We start from the raw sequence: 13,503 nt of genomic DNA, 5'->3' as shown, positions 1-13,503 counted from the left end.
AATTTAGTTCGACACATTTTTACCTAAATCATCGAAACTGTCAACTCTAAATTATTGTTCTAGAGTCTGGGATCTGTACCTGGAAGGTATTGGTAAGAGAGAGAACATAAACACACGCACTCCTAAGACTGCAACGTTCTGCAATAAAAAAAGGGCTATCATGTTAGATGGAATACCTTTCCAGCCTATCAGACATACATCCTTCTTCACAGTTTCTCCACGCTGAACTATCTTAACGAATCGTAAAACAAAAAAACTACTTCCGTAAAACATTTACTTTGCATCATACGAGCACAATATAGCTTTGCAGAGACGTATAGTGTCCACTGCTCACATCCGATGACAATTCAGAAATTATACCAAGCCTGCATCAGGCCTATATAAAATGATAGTTAGTAGCGGGGGATACATCCTACAAGGAAACATATAAACGCATAGCAGCAGTGTCCTACATGTGAAAATTACAAGTCATTCCGCCACTAACTGTGTAAACACAACATCTGTCGGTCAGATGTGTACACGGGGATTGTAGCATGTCACAAGCTCATACCGCTAACTTAGTAATGACGCTGAAGTCTCGATTTTACATACAAGATGCGACAGGTGCGATCGCATTAATCAAAGATCATTTAGAGGAGTGTGCCAAGTTTCTTCGCACATGAGATGGAAGTCCTCTGACGACCGACAGATATACCGTTAACGATCGCAAGTAGACTGTGCTTTAAAGCACAGACGGAACGCGTAGCTGTATACGAGTAGAGCTCAGGCTATGTCACGTGACTGATGCATCCGGACAGAACACTGGGAAAAAAATTTGACCTCCATCAACTTATCTTTCTCTAGAATGAATCTGTCAGCCATTAAATCGTACCTCGTTACAACGTCAGGAGAGCGCCATCTGGTGGCACCAATATGAACAAAGTATGTTGGGCTCTGGAGCTCATGGTGAACACACTGGATGCCGTCATCTTGAATACTGGTACTTGCGTCATGATTTGACGTCAGGAGAGCGCCCTCTGGTAGCACCGATATGAAATAAGCCAGTTGGGCTCTGGAGCTCATGGTGAACACACTGGCTATGGCCATCTTGAATAACACTACTCGCGTCATCACCTGACGTCACGATGGCGTCCTCTGATGTCGACAATATGAACTAAGCCAGTTGGAGTCCAGACCCAGTGGAGAACACACCTGGTTAAATTGGTTAAATAATAAAGATAAGCCCCTTTCTCCCTCCTTTTTCTTTGCTTAGTAGAGATAACTTGGATGTGGTGCATTATTGTGCTGGAATTGGAAGTTCGCGCTATTTTTCTGGGGGAGGGGAGCGTGACACTTTCCCGACAAAATTCAAACTTCCCGCCAAAATCCACCATCTTGATTGATGTCACAGCCACCATCTTGGATGACGTCATCGCCGCCATGTTGGATAACGGAACTTTTTCACTGTACGAACGTTGTTCCAATACTTTCGGGATGCTTGCGTTGGGTACATGAACTACACTGAAGAGCCAAAGAAACTGGTACACCGGCCGAATGCTGTGTAGATGTGCCACAACACAAAGTAGAATGGACTCGACTAACGTCTGAGGTAGTGCTGGATGGAATTTACCCTGCAGGGCTGTCATAGATCCGTAAGATATCTTCTGGACAGTTGCAAGGCATTCCAGATATGTTCAATAATGTTCACATATGGGGCGTTTGGTGCCAGCGGAAGTGTTTAAACTCAGTAAAGTATTCCTGTAGCCACTCTGTAGCAATTCTGGACGTGTGGGGTGTCGCATTGTCCCGCTGGAATTGCCCAAGTCAGTCAGAATACACAATGGACATGAAACGATGCAGGAGCATGCTTAGTACGTGTCACCTGTTAGGATCGTATCTAGATGTATCAGGGGTCCTACATCACCCCAACTGCTCATGACCCACACTACTACAGAGCCTCCAGCAGCTTCAACAGTCCCCTGCTGACATGCACGGTCCATAGATTCATGAGGTTGTCTCCATTCCAGTACACGTCCATCTACTCGATACAATTTGAAACGAGACTCGTGCAACCAGGCAGCATGTTTCCAGTCATGAACAGTCCAATGTCGGTGTTGACAGGCCCAGGCGAGGCGTAAAGCTTTGTGTCGTGCAATCACCAAGGGTACACGAGTGCGGCTTCGGCTCCAAAAGCCCATATCGATGATGTTTCGTTGAATGGTTCGCTCGCTGACATTTTTTGATGGGACAAACATTGAAATATGCAGAAACCTGCGGAAGGGTTGCACTTCTGTCACGTTGATCCCATTCTCGAAGGATCTTTTTCCGGTAGCAGTGATGTCGGAGGCTTATGTTCTCACCGGATTCCTGATATTCGCGGTATTCTCTTGAAACGGTCGTACAGGAAAATTCCCACTTCATCGCTACCTCGGAGATGCTGTGTCACATCGCACGTGAGCCGACTATAACACCACGTTCAAACTCACATTTTGATAACCTGCCAGTGTAGCAGCAGTTACCGATCTAACAACTTCGCCAGACAGTTGTTGCCTTATATAGGCGTTTCCGATCGCAGCGCCATATTCTGCCTCTTTACGTATCCCTGTATTTGAATATGCATGCCTATACCAATTTCTTTAGTGCTTCAGTGTATATAAATAAATCGACAAACTGCAGGGATGGGGCCATGAATGGAAATGGAGGAAGAAAAGGTACAATGTACAAGTGTCCAGGAATGCATCGTTGCCACGGTAGAATGGGACTGACGAATGAAAGTTCCTCTGACTAGGTGTCTAGAGTTTCTTGTGTGCTGCAGGCTGTGTAATTGATTCAGCGTACTGTAAGCAGTAGAATGGTCCGTTATTCGTGTCGGGAACAACCCGAGATTGTGTTTTTGTGCGGTCAAGCAGACGGAAACGGTCCAGAGGCAGTACGGCAAATACACCAAACACATCACGCACCATCCAAATCCATTTTTGGGCGTCTGTATGAAACGTCCCATGAGCGTACAAACACTCAAAAAGCACTTAAAATGTTGTATGATGTGTTTGGTGTCTGTGAGGATTCTTGTTTCGGCATCGCCGTCTCCACAGTCCCCAAGTTTGTCGGTTTTACTAATGTTCATATTATATATATATATATATATATATATATATATATATATATATATATATATATATATATATATATATATATCAGTGGAATGTTACTGGAAAAATTCTCGAGAAATTCTTGACCGATTTACTCCAACTTTAGAACGATAGTCTAATTAACAATCAACTAGAGAACCAGAATTTGCGATAACATTAAACAACGTTCAAGTTGCTATCAAGATGACGTGATATGGTTAGATATTAGCTTCTACTAACATCTTAAAATTTCTCAAACGCTTCCAAAATCTTCCTTGTATCAAAACGTAGTTAATCTGTTATGTGTTCGAGTAAAATGTATCTTCTTCTTCTGTGTTGTTCACACAATGTATTTCCTACAGTTAAGAAGTTTATTTTGTAGGGATGAATCACAACTCTCCTCGGTCACTCCTTTTACGTGCTTCCTTCGTTGCGTTCACCTACTACCGCATGCCAGTCTCCCCTTATAATGAAACAGGCCATCATCTTTTCTTTGTCCGTTGTGTAGTCAGTCTGCAATAATTTACGTTTACTTTCTGATGAGATTGTCCGCTGTGTGGTATGTATATTTCTGTTGTAACTAGATTTTTCTACTTTTCTTGGATTTACACTGCTATCAAACCTTCCCTTACATATCTTACTGACACCATCTTTACTTGACTTCCGATCTTTTGCCAACGCCATGAATTCCTTTACTTTTTCCGGCTCGTTTATAGATTCACCCTTCTGTTCACATTTCGTTTCAGACATCATTCCCATGACGTCTACTCTGTTTATTCTCATTTCCTCATTGAGCTACTTCATCTTCCTTCCTTGTAATAGGATTTCAATATTCCATGTTATAGGAACGTGATGCTTCTTCTTTGCTTTCTTCTTAAATGTGGCCTTCCTCAGCACTTCTGAGCCATGTACCCGGACAGGGGGGTAGTGTACGTCCGGACTCGACATGTTATTCATGAATTTTTATGGGGACATTATAAATATGATAGCCCCTGACTTTTCCCACACGTCATAAGAGGCCGCCGTTACGACAACCGACGCCACTTTTTTTTTAGTGACATTTACTTTGTCGAGGTAACGTAGGGACACTAAGAACCTCCTCCGCCCGCGCCGCTGAGTCCCTTGACTGTGGATTATTTCCTTGCGTTAGTGATTTTCTAGTTGGTTACTGACTCAGCAACCCCTTCTTAGTCCTCACTCTGGGTTTGAGACCGGACCATGGTGGAGTTATAGATTTAAAAACAACAAAGCGATTAATGTGTTTCTTTAATATTCGTAATTTGTATAGGTTCATGTGGAAAATTATCGTTAGACTGGAAAGTATGTTCCCTTCCACACCCACTTCGACTTTAACAAACGTTTAGTAATTCTTTCAGTTGTACAAAATCAACTTGGAGCAATACTTTGTAGCCCGAAGATGGAGATGACCACAAGGTTTAACGTTTCTGCATCTGTTCACAGACTGGCAACTGACTGTAACAACTGCTTCTGTATTCAGAGATTTCGACTATGGACAGTTAATGGCCACTTCTGACTTCTCTGAGTTTCTTTGTCTGTTAATCCGGAGTGATAAGATCGTTCCTATTCTTGATTTGGCAGAGATAAATTCTAGAGGATTCTATAGCTGCGGACGCACTTTTACATAAAGTCTCGTCTGATAGACTATAATACTGAGAAGTCAAACTATTCTCTGTTAAGAAAATTTACTTTCCTGGAGGCTTTGCGCCCTAGCTGTAAGGTTGGACACATAATGTCAAGTGGCTAAGTAGGTAAGTGGCAGACTGTAAATGCTAAGGTCTCGGCTTGAGACATCAGTCCTAGGATTTCTTTATTTCTTTTTTTTCTGCACTTATATACATCTACACTCTGCAAACCACCTTACGGTGTGTAGCAGAGGTTACTTTGTGTACCACTATTACTTCGTTCCTTTCCTGTTTCAGTCAGGAATAGCTCGCGGGAAGAAAGATTGCCAGTAAGCCTCGGTGTGGAATCTCTCTAACTTTAACTTCACGGTCTTTTCCAAAGGTATACAAAAGAGGAAGCACTACATTTCCTGACTCTTGTAGAAACGTACTCTCTCGGAAGTTTAACAATAAACCACACCGTGACGTAGAACGCCTCTCTTGCAGCGTCTGCCACTGGTATTGGTTGATCGTGTGTGTGAAGCTTACGTACTTGCTAAATGTACCTGTAGCGAACCACATTGCTCTTCTTTGGATATCCTGTATTCACTCCATCAGTCCTATTTGGTACGGTTCCCATAGAGACGAGAAGTATTGAAGTACTGATTGTACAAGTGTTCTGTAACCTACTTTCTTTGTTGGTGGACTACATTTCCTAGGGATTCTTGCAATGAACCTAAGTCTGGCATCTGCCTTATCTGCAATTGATTTTGTGTCATCATTCCATTTCAAATCGCTCCGTATGCACATTCCTAGATATTTTATGGAAGTAACTGCTTGCAGTGATTCTTCCGCAATATTACGTTAATGACTACATTTTTTGGCAACGAGATTTTCACTCTTTGCAGCGGAGTGTGCGCTGCTATGAAACTTCCTGGCAGCTTAAATTGTGTACGGGACCGAGACTCGAACTCAGGACCTTTGCCTTTCGAGGGCAAGTGCTCTACCAACTGAACTACCCAAGCACGACTCACGCCCTGTCCTCACAGCTTTACTTCAGCCAGTAACTAGTCTCCTACTTTCCAAACTTCACAAAATCTCTCCTTTGAACCTTGCAGAACTAGCAGTCCTGGAAAAAAGGATAATGCGGAGACATGCCTTAGCCACAGCCTTGAGGATGTTTCCAGAATGAGATTTTCACTCTGCAGCGGAGTGTGGGCTGACATGAAACTTCCTGGCAGATTAAAACTGTGTGCCGGACCGAGTCTCGAACTCAGGACGTTTGCCTTTCGATGGCAAGTGCTCTGCCAACTGAACCACCCAAGCACGACTCATGCCCCGTCCTCACAGCTTTACTTCCGCCAGTACCTTGTCTCCTGTGCAGGACAGCAGGAGATCTTCTGTGAAATATGGAAAGTAGGAGACAAGGTACTGACGGAAGTACAGCTATTAGGAGGCGCCGCGAGTCGTGCCGCGAGTCAGTTGGTAGAGCACTTGCCCGCGAAAGGCAAAGGTCCCGAGTTCGAGTCTCGGTCCGGCACACAGTTTAAACCTGCCAGGAAGTTTCACATTTTTTTGGGATTTCTCGGTTTATTCTTTTGATTAATTTGATAAACAAACTGCCCAGTGGTTGTAATTAGAGTGCAGCTGCTCACAGAGGTCCAGTATCAGCAGTTATTATCGTATGACAGTGCAAAGTGGTAGACATGCAAAGCATTTATGCGGAACCGATTTAGGCTGAAAAAAAAATTTGTTCCAGTTTCGGCCGTCGCAAATTGGGCGCTCTGAATGCAAGACAGCCTTATATAAATGTTTCTGTATGTTGTGGGTTAGGAAGAGGATGGGGGCAGAAATGTCAGACAAGTGAGAAAGGCATAATGTTGATTTCATTATTAACTGCTGATTACACAGTTTGCCCCGGAGACGTGGACTACATGCCGCATCCATAAAACGACGTGATCAAAGATTGCTCGCAGCATTTCCGGTGGTAGCTGAGCAACGTGTTCCTGTATAACGGCCTTAAGATCAGACAGAGAGCGACAAAAGTCACTTGGATACAGATCAGGTGATCTTGCAGCCTACACATCTGGGAAACCTCTGGAGATAACGCGTTCATGGAAGGTTGCATTATGCAGATCTTTCACTGCACGAGAGAAATGAGGTGTTGCCCCTTCATGCATGGAAACAGTGGTTTCCACACGCTTGTGCTCTTCCAAAGCAACAACCACATGCTATACAGGGTCTCGATAACGTGCAAAGGTCACGGTACACCCGACAAGCCCTGTGCGTGTATTCTCTTCAATGAAGAACGAACCGAGAATAAAGGTGCTTATGAATCCACACCGAACTGTCATCTATGGTGAGTGCAGAGGATCTTCGTGTTGACCATGTGGTTTAACAGTACGAAAAATCGGCAGTTCTGAGTACTTGCTGCACCCTCTAGTTGAAAAACGTGCCTCGTCACTCCACAGAATATTGCCCGACTACATGTCATCAACTTTGTTCTGTGCCAGAAACCGTAGAGCAAATTCAGAATGTTGCTGCGGTTGATGAGGTTTCAGTTGCTGCAGTGTCTGAAACTTGTACGGATATCAGGATAAAATGGGAAGCAAAACTTTCTCTACTGTTGACCATGGGATGGACAACTGTCGAGACGAGGACTAGAACTACCAGAGACATGTGCTGCATTGTCACTTACAGCAACAACAACCTCGGCAACAACTACCACTTAGATAGGACGGCTTCCCCTTCCAGGTGCCACTCCAAGGTCATCTGTGTTTTTGAATTTCATTATGGAAATGGAATTGAGCGTTTGACGTCATTGGCCTGGAGGCCCCTTACGGGGCAGGTCCGGACGCCTTGGTGCAGGTCTTATTACATTCGACGCCACAGTGGGCAACCTGCGCGCCGCATGGGGCTGAAATGATGATGAAGACAACACAATACCCAGTCCCTGGGCGAAGAAAATCCCCGTCCCATCCGGGAATGGAACCGGGGCCCCTGAGGACGGCAGTCCGTCACGCTCACCATTCTGCTATCGGGGCGGACATTTCATTATCATCTTCTTTAACTACATCATGTCATCAGGCCTTTCGTCAGACTGGTCAGTCGGCGATACTTTCTCAGTGCAACACTCTGCTGCCGTTCACGTAAAACAGTTTCACTAACAGCGTACCGTCTCCCTCTTCTAGACAGCTATATTGTTCACTCACGTAATGGGTTGCCAAATGACAGCGTGGATGTCATACTGTCATACAAACGGTGTACAACGTCAGATTTGCACCTGGTGGTCACAGTTGTAACTAATTGTTTTGGAAGCGTAAATTAGATATATTAACGCATGCACCATGTTTAGTTGTCACACGATGATTACAACCCACACTGGACCTCCCCATAGATGATTTATAATTATAACCACCGAGCATGTCTTCAGTATATCTGGTCCTCCAAATTGAAAGTAATTTTGTGCTGTTTTCCATTTGAGCACGTCGACCAGTTATCCTATTGCTTCTGGTGTCACATTACTGGGTGCTTTAATGTTTCTTCCATTACTTCTATTGTTCCCTCAGTTGGGAGGGATGTGCAAAGTTACGTCGCCCTGCGATATACGGACGTCGTATCCAGTTTTGCAGTCAGGTAACGTATACGTGTATTCGAGAAACGTGTCGGAGTCCTTGGGTAAGTTGCTGGAGTTTCGCAGCTTGAGGAACAGCGACGATTCTCGGGGCGCACGATCCTCTCTACGCCACGCCGGAAGCGCGCCAGAAATTGCCACCACACCGCCTCATCCCTGCGTCCCGACAGCGACTGATGCCACCACCGCGCTACCGTATTACCGTGAAACGTGCCCTCGGGTGCAGCAGGCGAATTCAGTAAGGGAGAGGCTGTTGCCACGTCTCCTTACTCAGGCACAAGTCTCCAGTGGCGGCTTGGCCCTGTAACCCGCAGGTTTCGTAATGAAATGTGGACGTCCTCATGCCCAACGAGTCAAGTAAGACAGGAGCAGTAACTTAATCTGGAATAAAATAAATCTACACGGTATTCTTGAAAATTCATTTAATCCACTGGAATAAGGTATTATTAATTTTGATGAATAAAATCTTCCACACTAGCTGTTAAAATACTTTTATTAAAAACTCACTACCGGCTTCGCGTCAGTAGAGATGCATCTCCAAGTAATATGTTCTTAAAAAGTCTTGGTGCGGCAAAGTGACTCCTTAGAGCCAAGTCCTATCATTCATCGTCAAGCGTCTAAGCAATCACTTTCCGCACCACGACTTTCTAACAACATATCACCAGAACATGTGTATCTACTGACGTGAACCTATTAGCGACTTTTTGTAACAGCCGGTGCACCATGTGGAATTTCGGCTGCGGTTGCCCGACCTCTAACATAATATGTTATTAATTTTGGACTAAATGTTTATTGAGCTTTAATCGATCACATCTTATACACTAAAGTCATCAACAATAGTACCGTAATTGTACTACCACTACTATTTGTTTAAGTCATTAGGCTTCTGTTTGATGTGGAATTCCTTCCCTGTGCCCAAACTTTTCACGTCAGAGTAGCACTTGCAACCTACGTCCTCAATCATTTGATGTATGTATTCCATTCTCTGGCTTCCCCTACAATTTTTATTCTCTACAGTTCCTTCCAGTACCATGGAAGTTATTAGCGTATGTATTTACACATGTCCTATCAAGCTGTTCCTTCTTCTTGTCGTGTTTTCCGCATATTCCTTTCCCCGCCGATTCTGAGAAGAATCCCCTCAGTCCTCACCTTATCAATCCACCTAACTTTCAACATTCTTCTGCAGCACCACATTTGAAATGCTTCTATTCTCTTCTTTTCCAGTTTTTCCACAGTCCACTTCTCACTACCATACGATGCTGGGCTCAAAACGCACATTCTCAGAAATTTCTTCTTCAAATTAAGACCTATGTTTGATGATAGCAGACATCTCTTGGACAGGAATGTCTTCTTTACCTGTGCGACTCTGCTTTTTTATGTCTTCCACGCTCCGTCTGTTATTTTCTGCCTAGGTAGCAGAATTCCTTACCTTCACCTACTTCGTGCTCACCAACCGTGGTCTTTAGTTTCTCGCTTTTCTCATTTCTGTTACTTCTCATTACTTTCGTCTTTCTTCGATTTACTCTCAGCCCATATTCTGTTCTCATTAGACTGTTCATTCCATTCAGCAGATCCTCTAAGTCCGCTTCACTTTCCCTGATTATAGCAGTGTCTTCACCGAATCGTATCATTGAAATCTTTTGACCTCGAATTTTAATTCCACTCTTGAACCATTCTTTTATTTTCGTCATTGCTTCTTCGATGTATAGATTGAACAGTAGCAGAAAAAGACAATATCCCTCATTACTCCGTTGGCTTTCCACTCTTATTGTTCCCTCTTGGCTCTTCCTTTCCATATAGCTTACCCAACTTTCTCTCAGAATTTCTAATATCTTGCGCCATTTGAAATTTTCGAAACCTTCTCCAAGGACGTCAAATCTTGATTCTTCTTTAATCTTGCTTCCGTTATCAGCCACAGCGTCAGAATTGCCTCTCTGGTGCCTTTACCTTCTGTAATGCGAAACCGATCGACATCTGCTATACCAACTATAATTAAGATGTCCACAAAATAGCTTGGCCTGTACCTGCCCCAAATATCGCTGTAGGGTAGCAGACGACGTGATGTCCAATGCGGAGAGCGAGATGTTGATTTACCGCCGCTCCGAAGAGGTTAGACCGGCAGTGAATGATGCATGCTGTGAACAGAGCGAACAAAGAGATTGAGCAATAATCTTACGTAAAATTATGTTTTTAAATATTGTTGCAAAACTTGGCCAGTTTACGTAAAACAAAGCTGATATCAAAGGTTTGAAGTCTGAGCGCGAGTTGATGATTAGTTTTTCCAGAAATCCGCTTTAAAAGGCTTGTAATATTAAACTTTGAAAGTTGAACTTTTGATATTAAATTCACTTTGTTATAAAAACATTCTGTACAGATTTTCATGACGCTACCTCTTTTAGTTTCTGAAATAGCCCACTTTTTCGAAATCTTAAAAGAGTGTAATATTGGAGTGTTCCCACTTACTACTTTAAAGGGCTTTTCCACTCTTCAGCAGTTGCCCCGTATTCCCATTCTCCAACTTACACGATCACGGCAGTCCTTTTCTTGCAAATTTCTCTTCCTAGTCATCATAATTACTCCCGCTCTTCAAGTTAACCTCGGCCGTCCACCCTTCCACCTTCCCGGCGGCAACCATTCCCTTTGCTTTGGCCATCGCATTGCTCCATTCGCCACGGATGGCCATACTATTGAAGAACTCTACCCTCAGTTCTTCACACAACTGGTTGCTCCACTCCAGTTATTTCCCTAACTTCCTCATTTCTTCATCGCTCTGTTCTGGATATTCTGCCTGCCCGTCTCTACGGCCTATACTTTGCTTCTCTGCCGCCACCCTGCGCCCTCCCAGAGTCCACCCTTCTGCATCGCATGTAGTATATTTTCCACTACTGTTTGCAGAATCCTCTTCTTTGTTTCTTTTGATATTTTCCGGTTCCACAGAACATCATTTAGCATTTTCACTGCTCATCTTGCGTTCTGGACTCTGCGTTCAACGTCTGCTTCATAGCTTTCTGAGGAATGGATAGTCTATCCTAAGTATTTAAACTGATTTACAACTTTAATAGTTCCTTGAGGCAGTTCTGTATCCATTATATCTCCCACTACTAAATATTCCGTTTTCTCGCATTAATTCTAAGCCCATCTTGTTAAAATGCTTCCATTAGCTTCTTTATCATAAATTTGACATCCTCTCTACTTGATTATTGGCGAATAATAATGATTAGATAGCACCATGCTAGAAAGGAATTCCCATACCTCTGCATGATTGATTTCGCCATTCCAATATCATCATCATCATATTCTTGAGCCTTTGTCCCACTTCAATGCGGGGTCGGCCCTGTTACTATGTATTTGGCAATGTTAGTGGCAGAGGGTGGCCAAATGCACTTCCTGTCACCATCCCTTATCCCCCAGGACAGAAGTTGTGTACCCCAGCGTCTAGTGTAAGCCATGAAATAGTGCGAATTATTTTTCAGATGTCTGCAAGTCATGTAACTAAGCCAGGACAGGGAGATCAGGCCAGTATTCACTTAGTGGGATGTGGAAAACCGCCTAAGAATCACATCCGGTCCTCGTCGTTAATCCGTGGATTCGATCCGGGACCGGGTCGCCTACCCAAGTCGAGGAAGCACCGCATTAGCGCTCTCAGCTAACCTGGCGTCGTTCCATTATATACTGCACATATATCTGGACAGGGTCGGCGACATGCTGCAGTCCTGTCTAAGTCCTTTCGATATTTGGAATGTCAATTTTCTCCCTACTTGAACTGCTGTGTACGATTGGTGGCATGTTCTCCAGACTAGGGATATTTGTCATGTTTCTAGGCCTATATACTCCATCGGTTACCATAGTAAGTTGATGGGTACAGTAGCACACGCTTTTTCTAAATCCACAAATATTACGTGTGCTATCTGACCGTTAGAGTACCCCTTCCTACTTGCTTATCTGAAGCTAAAAATATGATCCCTACAAGTAGGAATGGTAAGACAGAGATTTAGGTATTAAACTGTAAGACATTTCCAGGGGCAGATGTGGACTTGGACCACAATCTATTGGTTATGAGCTGTAGATTAAAACTGAAGAAACTGCAAAAAGGATGGAATTTAAGGAGATGGGACCTGGACAAACTGATTAAACCAGAGGTTGTACAGAGTTTCAGGGAGAGCATAAGGGAACAATTGTCACAAATGGGGGAAAGAAATACAGTAGAAGAAGATTGGGTAGCTCTGAGGGATGAAGTAGTGAAGGCAGCAGACGATCAAGTAGGTAAAAAGACGAGGGCTAGTAGAAATCCTTGGGTAACAGATGAAATATTGAATTTAATTGATGAAAGGAGAAAATATAAAAATGCAGTAAATGAAGCAGGCAAAAAGGAATACAAACGTCTCAAAAGTGAGATCGACAGGAAGTGCAAAATGGCTAAGCAGTGATGGCTAGAGGACAAATGTAAGTATGTAGAGGCTTATCTCACTAAGGTTAAGATAGATACTGCCTACAGGAAAATTAAAGAGACCTTTGGAGAAAAGAGAACCACTTGTATGAATATCAAGAGCTCAGATGGAAACTCGATTCTAAGCAAACAAGGGAAAGCAGAAAGGTGGAAGGAGTATATAGAGGGTCTATACAAGGATGATATACTTGAGGACAGTGTTATGGAAATGGAAGTGGATGTAGATGAAGATGAAATGGGAAATATGATACTGCGTGAAGAGTTTGACAGAGCACTGAAAGACCTAAGTCGAAACAAGGCCCCGGGAGTAGACAACATTCCATTAGAACTACTGATAGCCTTGGAAGAGTCAGTCCTGACAAAACTCTACCATCTGGTGAGCAAGATCTATGAGACCGGCGAAATACCGACGGACTTCAAGAAGAATATAATAATTTCAATTCCAAAGGAAGCAGATGTTGACAGATGCGAAAAATACCGAACTATCAGTTTAATAAGTCACACCTGCAAAATACTAACGCGAATTCTTTACAGACGAATGGAAAAACTAGTAGAAGCCGACCTCGGAGAAGATCAGTTTGGATTCCGTAGAAATATTGGAACACGTGAGGCAGTACTGACCCTATGACTTTTCTTAGAAAATAGATTAAGGAAAGGCAAACCTACGTTTCTAGCATTTGTAGACTTAGAGAA

Source organism: Schistocerca americana, chromosome 4, assembly GCF_021461395.2.
Source record: "Schistocerca americana isolate TAMUIC-IGC-003095 chromosome 4, iqSchAmer2.1, whole genome shotgun sequence".
Classification (NCBI taxonomy): domain Eukaryota; kingdom Metazoa; phylum Arthropoda; class Insecta; order Orthoptera; family Acrididae; genus Schistocerca; species Schistocerca americana.
This window is presented reverse-complemented; position numbering follows the sequence as displayed.